The 15,659-nt window shown below is 34.6% G+C and overlaps 1 protein-coding gene and 1 pseudogene across 2 annotated transcripts in view; one reads left to right on the top strand and one right to left on the bottom strand.

Annotated features, from left to right (window-relative positions):
* Mettl15 (methyltransferase 15, mitochondrial 12S rRNA N4-cytidine) overlaps positions 1–15,659 on the top strand; it is a 245,656-nt gene that overhangs the window by 59,774 nt on the left and 170,223 nt on the right. The window lies entirely within an intron of this gene.
* LOC114093648 (dnaJ homolog subfamily B member 6-like) lies at positions 8,347–9,381 on the bottom strand (annotated as a pseudogene).

Genomic DNA, 15,659 nt, shown 5'->3' with positions numbered 1-15,659 from the left:
TCTAATTTTCTACTTGGAAGGTAGAAACTGGACAACTCAGAACTAAATGGAGGAAGGTCCCTGGGGTCTCAGAGCATAGGATGTAGACTTGCCTTAATTTCAGTATGTGTCTTTGTCCTCCACTATGCTTGGTAACCTGGAATCTAGGTCTCTTTCCACAGAGAATGACTCTTAGAGAAGGTAAAGGAAGTGGAGATCCCACAGCTACTTAAACAATCCAACGTTTCCTGCTTTCTTTATCCCTTTCTCTTTGGGTGCTTTGTGAGGAAAATAGTACCTACTTTACCCTCCTTGGCTCTGGCAAGTCAATTTCCACTTATGTTCTGCTCCATCACTGAAAGTTGTTGACATGTGTCATCTTTGTCTTTGGGAATTTATGCATTTTTTTTTGCCTTAGTAATGCTTCTTAAATGAAGGTTTAGGAGTGAATGTTAATTTTCCAATGAGAGGTAAAAAATCAAGAAGAAAGAATGGCAGTTGAAGTATCAGACAAAGAGCATAGAAGTTGAGATTAGCTGAACTCTGTCCGAACTTTGTATGACTTCTAGCCTGATATCAGGTAAGGGGTTTTACTTTTTTAGAGACTTTGTTTTCTTATCTGGGAAATAGAGGGATTTTTACTCAGAGAGAGTGAGTGTATGTGAAATGGTTTGCCAAATTCTCTTGCATTTAAAAAAATATTAAATGGAAAGTGTGATAAAGCACTTTGTTTTGATTCTAGGCAATTCTGACTTTAAGTTTTCAGTAATGAGAAGGAACAGTATTCTAAATATTTAGGTTATATTGTACTTAACATTCTTCTCATTCACAAATTATCTTCCTTTGGAGTTTTATTTGAAGTATTTTTTTAATTTTAAATCTCTGCATTTAAAAAATTTACCTCTACCATAATCAGAAAAAAATTATTGTTTAGGATTTAGGAAGATGTGATTTTATCTTTCCACGTTTGACAAAATATACGAAGAAGCGTAAATAATTCTAAGGAGCTATATCCTACCTACCTGCCTTTCCATTCCTTGCTTTTTCCTTTCATTATTTTTTTCTTCTAGGTATATAAAAATATTTTCTCTAAGAAATAAAAATTTTTGCTAGATAATCACAAAAGATGGTTACCTTTGCAAAATGCTATATATAAAATGAATTTGCTTTCTTTCTTAGTGCCTGCAGGATTCTATATAGCATATAGAAAATCTAGTTTCCTCAGATTGTAAATACAGAATAAAGCCATTAGTCTTACAAGTATATTTCATCTCTCCTTTTAATATTCAGTTTTGATGATCTGCCATTAATTAAAGGTATATTATACAATTTTAATATAAAGGTCATGCAAATGAACTGGTTTGCATCCATTTTAAGAGGGTATAAATAGATCTTTTTCCTTTTTTATACTATACTGGTCACTTGGATTATCTTGTGGGTGATTATTTTACCAAATGGAGTTTCCTTGATAGAATGAACATATTTTTACTTAAGAAAGGACAGTTTAGCTTCAAAAACCATCATGGCAACTCTTTCTCAGGCTGCAAATTTGATGAGAAAGCTTGCATATTGTTAATTTTTGCCTTTCATTGCTTTAGAGATTGTTAATTTTTTTTCTTTATCTGAAACTTCATTAAGTAAAATGTTCTGCCTTGTTACCGTTCCTAAGAACTTCCATTTATTTTATCTTTTTTGGTATTCTGCTAACTGCTTTACATTCTATTTTACATTGTATTCTCACGGTAGCCCAGTAGCCCATCTTTAAGATGAGAACTGTGGCACAGAGAGAGGTTGAGTTGATTTACTGATTTTCTCAGACATTGTTTTAGGTACACTATAAGCAAGTTAAGAAAAATTCTGAAATTCTGGTTGTCTTTTAATATGAAGCCCATGTATATTTCTCAAAAAATGAATAAACAGAAGATTCCAATATGAGGCTATGAATAAATTATTCCACTGAAGAAACAAGAGCAAATTATAAGGGCTTAGAAAAAAAATCTCTTTTGTTGATTCCTTTTTTATCCTTGGGCATTTCACTTTGGTATTTTATTTTAATTTGATGAATCTTAAATTATTAACCTGTACTATATAAGGAAGTTTGAAATTCATTAACTGATTAAAAGTTTTAACTGTTTGTGTTGATATTTATTTTTTTTTACATATTTACTAAAAACAAATTAGTATTTATCACCCAACTGAGGAAGCATTTGCAGATTTTTCTATTATAAAGTTACTTATATTTTCCCCTTTCAATATTGTTTTTTGTTTGTATGTTTGTTTGGTTTTTGGTGCTGGATATTGAACTCCAAGGCACTCTACCACTCAGCTATATCACCAACCTTTTTTATTTTTCATTTTGAAAAAGGATCATTCTAAGTTCTTGAGACTGGCCTTAAACTTGCAATCTTCCTGCCGCAGTATCCTTAGTCTCTGGACTATACCACCATGCCTGGTAGTGTACTCTTTTGAAGGAAATAACTATGCCTAGTGCAAACATTAGGAATGGGGAGCTGTGTTCCCTTCCTTGTGGGTAGAGTATTCTACATAAGTCTTTTGAACTCTGCACAGGCAATTTGTCTCTTCTCATTCATTTATGTCACTATGAACTTGATATTTGTTTTATACATGAGGAGGATTGTTTTTATCTTATTCTGGATTTTGAATACTACTTAGCAAGAATTTTCCCATTTCATTTTCTAAAAACTAAATATATCAAATACTGGATGTTTTAAATTTTACCTTTAAATATTAACTCTATTTGGAATTTATTGTAATAAATAGTAGTATTTTAAATTTATTGTATAATGTGCATTATAAAGCATGATTTCAAATATTCATCCCAGACTCTCATAATTCTTTAGGATCTTCATTTTGAACTCTGAAGCCATGCATCTGTGTTGGAAATTTTCTTTCCCTTTCTTGCAGGAACCTGTTAGGAATATTTTAAACAATTCTTTAACTTTCCTAAACTTGTACCTTCTTTTGTCTCAGTGAATAGTATGGTTACTCAATTGCCTGAGCCAAGAGCCTAGATTGTCACCTTCAAATTCCCTATCTTTTTCACCTAATAAATCAACTGTGACTCTGGAATGTGTCTGATTCAGAATTCTGATCCAAGCTGTATCCTTGGACATGTAATTCCACACCTCTCTGCATCAGTTTCTTCATCTATAAAATTAGTAAAGGAGTATATAGTAAGGATTATACTGGTTAATATTAGGAGATGTTTAAAGCAGGGCTCCTTACCTAATAAGTTCTAAATAAATATTTGTGATTATTGTTATCATTCAGTGTTTTCCACACTGGTAATTTTTATTGACTATCTATTATTGTACAATATAGCATGAGATTGTAGAAGGTAGGATAGTGTATAGCTTTTGTATCCAGGTGTACTTGACAGGTCTGAGACATCCAGTAATTACCTGGAAGACCTTGAGGAGTTGATCTTAGCTCTGAGATTCAATTACCTTAAATTTTAAAGTGTGATAATGGTACTGAATAGGGATCTTGTAAAAATAAAACATTCATATGAAAGACCAACTAGAAAACTGATGGGCACAGAACATACACTTAATGCATGTTACTGATACTCTTATCAAAGGGGAATAAATGGGTAATTGCAATTAAAAATCTGAATTTTTGAATAATATTTTCAAAGTTCAGAAGGTGTGAATATGATAACTTCTTAGCTTTTTTTTTTTAAGTTTAATATTTCTGGGGGCTGGGGTTGTAGCTCTGGTAGAACGCTTGCCTAGCATGTGTGAGGGACTGGGTTTTGGTTCTCAGCACCACATATAAATAAATAAAATAAACATCTATCAACATCTTAAAAAATTTAAAAAAAACAGTAATATTTCCTAACTGAAATAATTAGGAGAAAAGTTATATATCAGTAAAAGCTTCCCTTTGTAGTTCTTTTCTTTTTTTATTTGTTCTTTTTAGATATATATGACAGTAAAATATGTTTTGACATGATAATTATGGATTATTACTTATTCTAATTAGGATCCCATTCTTGTGGTTGTTAATGTGGAGTTTCAATGGTGGTATATATGAACACAGGAAGATGTGTCTGATTCATTCCACTATCTTTTCTATTTCCATCCTCCATCCCTTCCCTTCATTCCCCTTTGTTAATCCACTGAATTTCTATTTTCCCCTAACCCCTTGATGAGTGTTAGCATTTGCATATCAGAGAGAGCTTTTAACCTTTGGTTTTGGGGGATGGATTATTTCACTTAGCAGGAGAATCTCTAGATTCATCCATTTACTGGCAAATGTCATTATCATTCTTTTTATGCACAAGTAATATTCAATTATGTACATATACCACCTTTTCTTTATTCATTCATCTGTTGTAGGGCTTCTAGGTTGGTTCCATAGCTTAGCTACTGTGAATTGAGCTACTATAAACATTATGTGGCCAGTTCACTATTGTTTGTTGATTTTAAATCCTTTGGATATATACCATGGGATGGGATAACTGGGTCAAATGGTGGTTCAATTCCAAGTTTTCTAAGGAATCTCCACACTGCTTTCCAGAGCGGCTGCACCAATTTGTATTGCTGCCAACAATGTCTGAGTGTACCTTCTCCCTGACATCCTTGCCAACATTTATTGTTACTTGCATTCTTGATAATTGCCATTCTGACTGAAGTGAGATGAAATCTCAGTGTAGTTTTAATTTCCATTTCTAATTGCTACTGATATTGAACTCTTTTTATTACATTTTCCCCCTATATTTCTTCTTCTGTGAAGTGTCTGTTCAGTTCCTTTGCCCATTTATTGATTGAGTTATTTATATTTTTCATGTTAAGTTTTTTGAGTTTTTTATGTATCCTGGGGATTAATGCTCTGAGATTTAGGTGGCAAAGATTTTAACCCATTCTGTAGGCTCTCTGTTCACTTTCATGATTGTTTTCCTTTGCTGTGAAGAAGCTTTTAAGTTTGATACCATCCCATTTATTGATTCTTGGTTTTACTTCTTGCACTTTAGGAGTCTTGTTGAGGAAGTTGATTCCTAAGCAAACACGATGGAAAGTTAGGCCTACATTTTCTTCTGATAGACACAGTGTCTTTGGTCTAATGCCTAAGTCCTTGATCCATTTGAGTTGAGTTTTGTGCAGGATGAGAAACAGGGGTTCGATTTCATTCTGCTACATATGGATTTCCACTTTCCCCAGCACTGTTTGTTGAAGATGCTATCTTTTCTCCAATATATATTTATGGTGCCTTTATCTAGTGTGAGATAAGTGTGTTTATATGGGTTTGTCTCTGTGTCTTCTATTCTGTTCCATTGGTCTTTATGTCTGTTTTGGTGTCAATACCATGCTGTTTTTATTTCTAGAGCTCTGTAGTATAATTTAACATTTGGCACAATGATGCTAACTGCTAAGTTTTTCTCCCTAAGAATTGCTTTGACTATTCTGAGCCTATTATGTTTGCAAATGAATTTCATGGCTGCTTTTCATTTTCTGTTGAGATCATGATTGGTATTTTGACGGGAACTGCATTGAATCTGTGTAGTGCTTTTGGTAGTATGGCCATTTTGACAATATTAGTTCTGCCTATCCAAGAACATGGGAGGTGTTTTTTATCTTCTTAGGTCTTCAATCTCTTTCTTTAGTGTTCTGTTGATTTCATTGTAGAGATTTCTCCTCTTTTGTTAGATTGATTCGCAAGTATTTTATTTTCTTTTTGAGGCTAGTATGAATGGGGAAGTTTTCCTAATTTCTTTCTCAGCTGCTTCATCATTGGTGTAGAGGAATGCAGTTGGTTTGTGGGTGTTAATTTTATATCCTGCTACATTGTTGAATTGATTTATGAGTTCTAGAAGTTTACTATTGGAGTTTTTTGGTTCTTCTAAATATAGAATCAACAAATAGGGATAGTTTGACCTCTTTTTTTTCCTATTCATATCCCTTTAATTTCTTTCCTTTGCCTAATTGCTCTGGCTAGAATTTCAAGGACTGTGTTGAATGGAAGTGGTGAATGAGGGCATCCCTGTCTTGTTCTTGTTTTTAGGAGAAATGCTTTCAGTTTTTCTCAACTTAGAATTATGTTTGCCTTGTGTTTAACATGTATAGCTTTTACAATGTTGAGGCATGTTTCACTTATCTCTAGTTTTCCTAGTGTTTTGAACATGAATGGATACTGTATTTTGTCCACTGCTTTTCTGCATCTATTGAGATAGTCATATGATTTTTGCCTTTAAATCTATTGATGTGGTGAATACATTCATTGATTTCAGTAATGTCAAACCAACCTTGTATCCTTGGGATGAAACTCATTTGATCATGCATGGTGCACTTTCTTTTTTTTGGGGGGGGGGGGCATACCAAGGATACTCGACTACTGAGCCACATTCCCAGTCCTGTTTTGTACTTTATTTATTGACAGGGTCTCACTGAGTTGCTTAGTGCCTTGCCATTGCTGAGGCTGGCTTTGAATTTGTGATTCTTCTTTCTGTCTCAGCCTCCTGAGCTGCTGGGATTACAGGTGTGCACTATATTTTTAATATGTCTTTGTATGTGATTTTCCAGCATTTTATTAAGAATTTTTGCATCTGTGTGTATTAGGGATATTGTTCTGAAGTTTTCTTTCTTTGATGTGTCTTTGTCTGGTTTTGGCAGTGGGGTGATATTGGCTTCATATCATGAGTTTATAATGGTTCCCTTCTTTTCTATTTTATGGAATAATTCTAGGAGGATTTTTTTTTTTAAATGTCTAGTAGAACTCTGCTAAGATTTGATGTGATCCTAGGCTTTTTTGTTGATAGGCTTTTGATAGCATCTTTGATTTCATTGCTTTAAATCAGTTCATTTAAATTTTCTGTGTTCTCCTGATTCAGTTTGGGTAGGTCATGTTTCTTCAGAAATTGTTGCCACAGTCTGGCTGGGCACAAAATCACGAGCCACTCAAGCAGGAACAAACTTTATTTCCAAAACTCCCGCGAACACCATGCAGGCGGCCTTCTCCCGGGACACACCACACCAACTGGAAATCCGTCCTCTGGAAATCCCTCCTACCGCACTTCCCCCAACCAATGGGAGTCCTTGAGAGCTCCAAAGTAGCAGGCTGAGGCTGATAGCAGGGGTCTAATATCCAATTGAATACATATCTTAACATAACCATTATCATCTCAATGGCTTGCTGGCGGCACCTTTCAACCAAAAATGCCATGCGGCATTCCTACTCTGCTATGGCTCTCAGCAAATTGTCAATGTCTTAAGATCTTCTATTTTTATAGTATAAATTTTCAAAATAGTTTCTGATTATCATGTGTATTTTGGTAGTGTCTGTGATTTTCATCACAAATTTTAGTAATTTGAGTTTTTCCCTCTTTCTCTTGGTTAGCTTGGCTAAGCATTTTTCAATTTTATGTATTTTTTTCAAAGAACCAACTTTTTGTTTTGTTGATTTTTTTGAATTGTTATTTTTCTGTTTCGATTTCATATGTGAATTTAATTATTTCCTGTCTTCTACTGCTTTTGGTGTTTCATTTGTTTTTCTACTCTTAGGGCTTTGAGATGAAATATTAGGTTATTTATTTGGTGATTTTTGTATTTTTTTTAATGCATGAGCTTAATGCTATGAACTTTCTCTCTTGGAACCATCTTCCTAGTGTCCCAGAGATTTTATTGTGTTGCTGTTCTCAATTACCGCTAAGTATTTTTTTTAATTTCACCCCTTATTTATTTACTATCTGTTGGTCATTCAATAGTGTATTATGTAGTCTACAAGCATTAGAGTTATCTTCTATTATTTATTTTATTATTTCTAATTTCCTTGCATTATGATCTAACAGAATGCACAGTATTATCTCTGTTTTTTTTTTTTTTTTTTAATATATGCTAAGAGTTTCTTTTTGGCCTAAGATAGCATCTATTTTAGAGGATATATATGCTGCTGAGAAGAAATTGTATTCAGTCACTGATGGATGAAATATTCTATGTATGTCTGTTAAGTATAAATTATTAATTGTTTTTCTAGTTTCATAGCTTCTTTTTTTTTTCCAGGAAAAAATGCACCAAACACATTCACATTTATTTTCTTTTAGCAAATGACAAAGACCCAGTTTACCAGATTTTTAAACCTAAGCTTAACATTACATATTTAAACAATTGTCAAAACTTTACTAAGTTGCCAGCATTCATGCACAACTAGAAAACATCCTTAAATTTATATTAAACCAGAAATGTATTACCATTAATGCATTAATATCTTTCATTACTAAATACTGAAAAAAACCAAAACCAAATTACTTCTACAGGAGCCTCATCCTGGCAATGTTAGCTCACAGCAGGCTGACACTACTTGGCTCACTTGTCAAACACAATGGGAAGCAGATCCATGTTGGTGTTAGAATATAATCTTGTCCTAGCACTACTCAAAGTCAAGGCTCACCTTGGATTACGTTTAATAAAAAAGCAAAGTGCATACAGAGATTACAACAATTTTAAAGACAAAAAAAAAAAAAAAATGGTCCTATTGTGTGGTCCCAACAATAAACTCAAAAGTCTATGACAAATAGGGGCTCCGATGAGCTGTTTATAAATACTTTAGATTAGGTACAATTATACTGAAAGTCGAGTTCGTCTGAAATCTTCAAAAAAAAATGTTCCTGTTAATCCTCAAATAGTGCTTGTTATAGTTTAACATTTCTGTTAAATGCGTGCGTTGAATTACTTGTTATCCAAGCGTAGCAGCTGCTCCTTACCATTTATTGTTAAGGACTTTAACTGGCGGTCTTCTTCAACTTCTACTCTTTCTTGACCATTCTCGAGGATTCTTTTTGTAGTGATTTTTCTCCCATTTACTATTTTGGTAGAAGTTGATATTGATTTGAAGTTACCCACCAAATGATGTAGAAGAGAATGAAGTAAGGCCACCGTGACCTAGTGACCCAAATGAAGTAAATCCTGTATCAAATGCAGAAAATCCACCTCCAAATGTTGGAAATCCACTGAAAGCGGAGAAAAACGAGCCTGCACCTCGGTTTCTGCTTCCTCGGGGACCTCTTCGGTTCCCAAAAAAGTCTTCAAATGGATCTTCAAAGAAGTCGAAGGAAAATGGGTCCCTTCCACCAAAAAAGTCCCTGAAGACATCATCTGTGTTCTGGAATGTGAAGCCAAAGTCAAATGGACTGTCAAAATGACTTCCACCTCCACCTCCACCATTTAAGCCTTCTTTGCCATACTTGTCATAGATGTCGCGTTTTTTAGCATCTGATAACACCTCATATGCCTCAGCTATTTGTTTGAATTTTCTCTCTGCTTCTTCTTTATTCTCAGGATTTTTATCTGGATGCCACTTTAGTTCAAGTTTCTGGTATGCCTTTTTTATATCCTCGGGTGAGGCATGTATCTGCACGCCTAGAATTTAATAGTAATCCACCGTATTTTAACAGATTGTTGGAACAGGACGCAGCGGATGGGATGGGGGCCGGTGGATGGGTGCTCACGTGAGTGCGGCATGGCTGCGCTGGTGGCGACTGCAGCGGCTCCTAGCGCTTTCCTTTCTCTTCATAGCTTCTTTATTTAGTTTTTGTTTAGAAGATTCATCCAGCAATGAGAGAGGTGTGTTAAAGTCACCCAGTATTATTGTGTTGTGGTCTATTTTATTTTTGATATTTAGGAGAGTTTGCTTGATGTTCATAGATGCTCCATTTTGGGGGGCATAAATATTTACAATTCTTATATCTTGTTGATGTACAGTTTTCTTAAGCAATATGAAATGACCTTCTTTGTACCTTCTGAATAACTTTGGCTTGTCCACTTGATCTGCTATGAGGATAGAAACTCCTGCTTATTTATGAGATGGTATATTTTTCCTTCTTCTTTTAACTTCAGTGTCTGGATGTCTTTTTCTATGAGATGAGTCTCTTGGAGATAGCATATTGTTGGGTGTTGTTTTTTAATCCAATCTGCCAGTTGTGTCAGATTGATGAATTTTGGCCATTTACATTCAGTGTTATTGAAAAAATATTTTTATTCCTTGTCAGTTTATTTCTGGTTTTTCCTAGTGTAGTTCCTTCCTTTGCTGGTTTTTACATTTTAGGTGGGGTCCAAGGGAATGTGATGTCTGTTCCCTGTTCAGGTGGGGCTGCTGGAGCTGAGAGGAAATCCTATAGGCAGAGCTGCTGTTGGTGGTGTTAGGCTTAGGTAGGCTCCTGGTTCTTTGTTGAATGTTGATTGGTCTGAAGATTTTAAATCAGTGCACCTCTAAGGCTCAGCAGTTGCTGGTCCATGAGACTACATCCCAGGGATCTTTCCTGGGTTCCACTCATGTGGGGGAAGAGCTAATCCTTATTCCCCTCTGTCACTTGCAACCCTGCATTTCCCTTTTCTCTTGGGTTCATTCTCCAAACTCTGCCTTTGCCCTTTCTAATTCCCATCTGGGTGCTTCTGTCCCAGTTGGTCCTGCAAGCCACCAGAGTCATGGGGGAAGGGGGAGCCCTGTGGGTTTCCTCATCCTGTTTTTCCCATATGTAAATCCCTCTCCACATTTGATTTTTTTCTGGTGACATAGGCGCTCTCTATGTCATGTGGTGTGGGATTTCCAGGCCTGTATTTTCAGCTCAACTTGAGTTTCCCTGGAATTGCTCCCCTTACCCACCCAGCTACTGGCCCCAGGCTATAGCTGCAAAATGCCTCCTTCCTCTGTTCTTTGTGGGTAGCTGGGAGAGATGCAGCTTCTTTCCTGCATTAGGATATCTTGCAGCATGCCTTTCAGGTTACTCCATCAGTGTCTTTGATCTCTGATTTCTTCATACTCAGACATGCCATAGACCTTCTAAAAATGCATGTTCCCTTAATTCTCTTATTCCTCATATACATATTCACTACTCTTATACCATCATCTTTTTAAGATTACAACTTATCATTAACATTTTCTCATTGGTGACATTAATAAACACAGTATACATATGGCATAGTACTATGATGTAAAATTACACCATATTTTTTATTCAGTTTCACTGCTGTTTGATATTTACTTTAGTTCCAGCATTGGCTATTTTTCACATTGTTAAAATGAAAATTATTAACTCATGTAATTATTTCACTTGGATTAATCACATGAGAATGCACCAAAGGTTATATACATTTAATAGCGTTTGATACCAAATTGCCCCTAAAAAAACAACTACCCATCAACATTCATATTCTACTGACAGTATTATCTGTGCCCCTTCCCTGGTCTAGATGTTACTACTCTTTTTTTTTTTTTTAAAAAAAACTGGCATTCCTTTATTATACATGAAGTTGAACATTTAATCATCACTCTGTTTGTCTTTTTAATGTGCCCATTTAAAAAACTTAAGATATTAACCATTTTATTGTTTTGGATAAAAATAAATATTTCTAATCATACATCCTGATACTTTACCTAAAGTTTAAATATATTATGTGAAAGTCTTCCTTATAGGTTTGTGGTATTTGTGTGTTTCAGAAATTTTCATTTTTATGAACTACAGTCTGTATTTCACTTATTTGCTGATATTTTTGCCATTGTTTTTATATGAAGGTAGATTTTCTTTATTCCAGGACTGTATTGATATTTGCTATATTTTCTTCTTGAATTTTAAATGTTTCATTTTTATAGTAATTCTGTAATCTAATTATAATCTGTTTTACCCAATGTTTGATATTTTCAAGAAATATTTTATTGGACATTTAAATAATTCTCAAATATTCAAATTAGAATTCCAAATATTTGACAACTGATACTAACAACATCTATGAAATTAGTATTACTATCATGTTTTTGAATAGTTGCTGAAAATAAGGAATAAAAAAAAATCTATTCTGGTTTTCAGTAGTAGAACTTTGAAAGATTCTGGAAATAATTCTGAATTAATTTCTTGGCTAAGGTAGTCCTAAAAACTAAAATAAGATAATTTGCCAGGTTCTTTCTCTTTCATCAGCCACTGACAAGATTTTAAGAGTTTCAGAATCTGTTCCACCATAAAAACAAGGCCGAATGATTTTGTTGAAAAAATTAAGTATAGAAAAGAGACCTATCATTTCCATTATAACAGGAAACCTCACTCAATTCAAAGTTCATAATAATGCCAGTCTTAGTGGTTCTTAGTACTGGCAGAAGCTGGGAAACCCAACATAACCGCTGTCAATATATCTCCCAGTTACCTACAACCCACTTAGACAACCTATTCTGTCAGTTCCTAGGAAAACATTCTTGACACATACCTAGCATCCACTGAGGTTTCTTTTGTACTTCTACCTTTCAGTAATATCTACCAAAAGTAAATATCTTATAACCCAGAAGCAGAGCATAGATAAAATCTTCTTTGGTTATAACAGACATTTTGCTTTATTCTTCCATACCTTTTATTCTCAGAGACAATAAGCTGAGTATACATTGTGTCAAGATCTATACTCACATCTATCTGAAATTGCTGTACAATTCTGTGGAGAAAATCTAAATCCACATTTCTTTAATCTGAATGAAGAGACTTCAGGGTATTTTAGGTTTTGATACCATTGGTATATATTCTTAACACATCAGTAATGCCAAGTCTGACCATACATACTAGACCTCTATTTCCTATAGTAAACAGTTTAATGTGGAAACAATCTGAAAAAGTTATAAGGTTTTCATTAAATTTTGTTAAAAGGTCCAACTCTTCATATTTTATCTACTTAAGCAGAGCCTCTTGTTCTTTCTGTAAAAACAGTCTAATTTGCTCACATTCAGAATTTGTTTATTCTCTTTTATACTCTACCTTCTTTCTCAGCTAGAGGGATTTGCTGCCTTGTTTATGAACTACAGTCTGTATTTCACTTTTCAACTAATTCCACATTATTCTTCAAGGGCTTGATGCTAGATTCTAGAAGTCTGTGGTGTCAACTTTTTTAATGGGACAAATGTAGTGCCTCTGCTGTTTGGTATACATAAAACCTGTAGGTTCTTCACAGAGAAAAGAGTCAGAAATTATGTGTTACTTATACACAGCATTTTCTTCCTGCCTCTTCCTCTTGCTCTTTTTGATCTGGAGTAGCTTAGCAAGTCCAATGATAGAGCAGGGGATTCCTCCCAAACTTTCTTTGTGGAAAGCAAAATTAGCAGACAGGCCAGGGAAAGGCATCATTTCCATATACTTCCTAGGATATACTGAGGCAGTAAAAATAGAAGTTGTACCCATAGTTAGTGGTCACTGGTTCTTTCAAGTATTACAGACAGATGGGACAACTGTACACCCTTGGAGGTCTGCCAGGGCTGTCACACATTTCATTGAACTTTAAGTAAAGATAGTGAATAAAGCCTGCCTTCCCAGAACTCAGGTTTCAATGTGAAGTAGCTATCTTTCAAGACCGTGCATATAGACTAGCTCTAGGTTTCACTGACCTGACATGTTGGTGGCTGTCACTGAAGTCTTGTTTAGTTGTCTGCACCTTAGCTCAGAGGATAAAAAGAATTCCAAGCTTATAGCTCTATCACTGATAAGCCCATCTGCACTTAAGTTTAATGACTTTCTTCAAGAAAGAAGCCACTAACCTAATATACCAATCATTTCTTTACAGTGTAGAGATCTAAAGAATGATGGGAAAAACCAGCCCCATAAACAATTACGTGGGAAAACTGCTGACATAACAATGTAAAACCTTCAAGTCCTATTTCAAAATGCTCCATATGTATTCTGTTCACCCCCTTTGATTAAACTTTACACAACCAAGTAACTAAGAATCTTTCTTGATCAAACCTAAGAGAGACTCTTTACATCATTCTTTTCTGTGGAGCAGGTATGCATAATAATATGTCAAAATACACTCTACTGTCATGTATATCTAAAAAGAACAAATGAAAAAAAAAGTTAATTTTTTTTTTAAAAAAGTAGGTAAGATTTAAAATTATCTCTTTGGCTTTGGTCTTCCCTGACTAAATAAATCCCAGCTTAACTTTAGCTGTAGATATTTAGGATAATTGATAATATGTCATTCCCAAAATGCTTAAATGGAATGATTAGATCCTGTATTAGCATACCATAGCTTTTAAAAAGGGTGAGGTAGTTCTGCCAGGTTTGGTTGGTAATATTAATAAAGTATAACTCATTATGAGGTCTTCATGAGACTAAAAAAGGGAAACCATATCTGACATACAAGAAGAATGAAGTAACTGTTAGCTGTGGGGTATTTTGTTCCTTTGGTTTTTTTGGAAGAGTATCTCCCCCATATTAAAAAATAAGAACATAGTTGTCATGTAGTTATAATACTAGATGTATAGTATAATTTTGTTTCGTTATTTTATCTTTATAGGGAAAAAATCTTTATATACTTACTAAGTATATATATGTTTGCTCCTGTGTAGAAGAAAAAGAGTCAGTGCCTTGTTTATGTTTGGCAAGCTGAGAGGAGGAAGCAAAACCACAATTTATTTTCATTGTTATTTATTGTTTGAATGGTTATTAATAAAAATCCTTTAAGTGGTATTTTTTAGTTAAAATTAAATAAAATTTATTTTTAATAAAATGAATAATTTTAACAATCTTTTCAAAAAAAGCAAAAAAAAAAAAAAAAAAAGAAAAAGGAAAAAGGTATATCTTCTGATCTGGAAGGTCTTTAGACATTATAGTTTTATCATTTCACTTCATATATATGGTTACTTGTGCAGCAAAGAGTTATTAATTCTTACTTTAAAGTGCTTTGCTGGTACTGTAAATCAGCTGAGTACTGAGTACTGTATTCTCTCTCTCTCTCTCTCTCTCTCTCTCTGATTGGAATTGAACCCAAGGTCTCAAGTATGCTAAGCCATGTACTGTACCACTGATACTTTAATACTCTGACAAAGTCCCAAATGTGTATGTGGTATTAAGTTTATTGAGACTTTTCCTCCCCTGGATACTGGATGTTTTAGTCAACTTTTTTGCTGCTATGATGAAAGGGCCTGACCAGAAAAATTGTAGAGGAGAAAAAGTTTCTTTGAGGGCTCACAGTTTCAGAGGTCTTAGTTCATAGAAGGCTGACTCCATTCCTCAGGGCTCAAAGTGAGGCAGAACATCATCGCAGAAGGGAGTGGCAGAGGGAAGCAGTTCACATGATGATCAGAAAGAAGACAGAGACTCCACTCTCTAGATACAAAATATATACCCCATAGCCACACCCCCAATGAACTACTTCCTCCAGTGACTCTCCACCTGCCGCCAGTTACCACTCAGTTGATCCCATCAGGGATTAATTCACTAATGAGTTTAAGGTGATCATTATACCTCTGAACTTTCTTGCATTGTCTTACGCATGAACTTTTGGGGGACACTTCTGTTTCAAATCATAACACTGGGGATTGAATCAAAGGGTTCTTTACCACTAAGCTACATCCTCAACCATTTTTATTTTTAATTTGGTATGGATCTCATTCAATTTCTGAGGCTAGCCTTGAATTTGTGGTCCTCCTGTCTCAGCCCTCTGAGTAGTAGGGTCTGTAGGTGTGTATCGCCACACCTGGTTTACTGTGATTTTTAACAATAAAAATTATTGAATAATTTTGATCTTTTGGATATTTTTAGGAAGGAAATATATCAAGTCAGAATCATTTACTGGAATTTTGTTACTATTAATGAAGAGTTAATTCATGTCTGCGGCTATAGCTCAATGGTAGAGCAGATACTTAGCATGTACAAACAAGGCTTTGGGTTCAATCCAAAAAATAAGAAATAAGTAAAA

This window comes from Marmota flaviventris, chromosome 9 (genome assembly GCF_047511675.1).
Source record: "Marmota flaviventris isolate mMarFla1 chromosome 9, mMarFla1.hap1, whole genome shotgun sequence".
Classification (NCBI taxonomy): Eukaryota; Metazoa; Chordata; class Mammalia; order Rodentia; family Sciuridae; genus Marmota; species Marmota flaviventris.
Note: the sequence above shows the minus strand (reverse complement) of the source record. Positions and strands in the feature narration are given on the sequence as shown.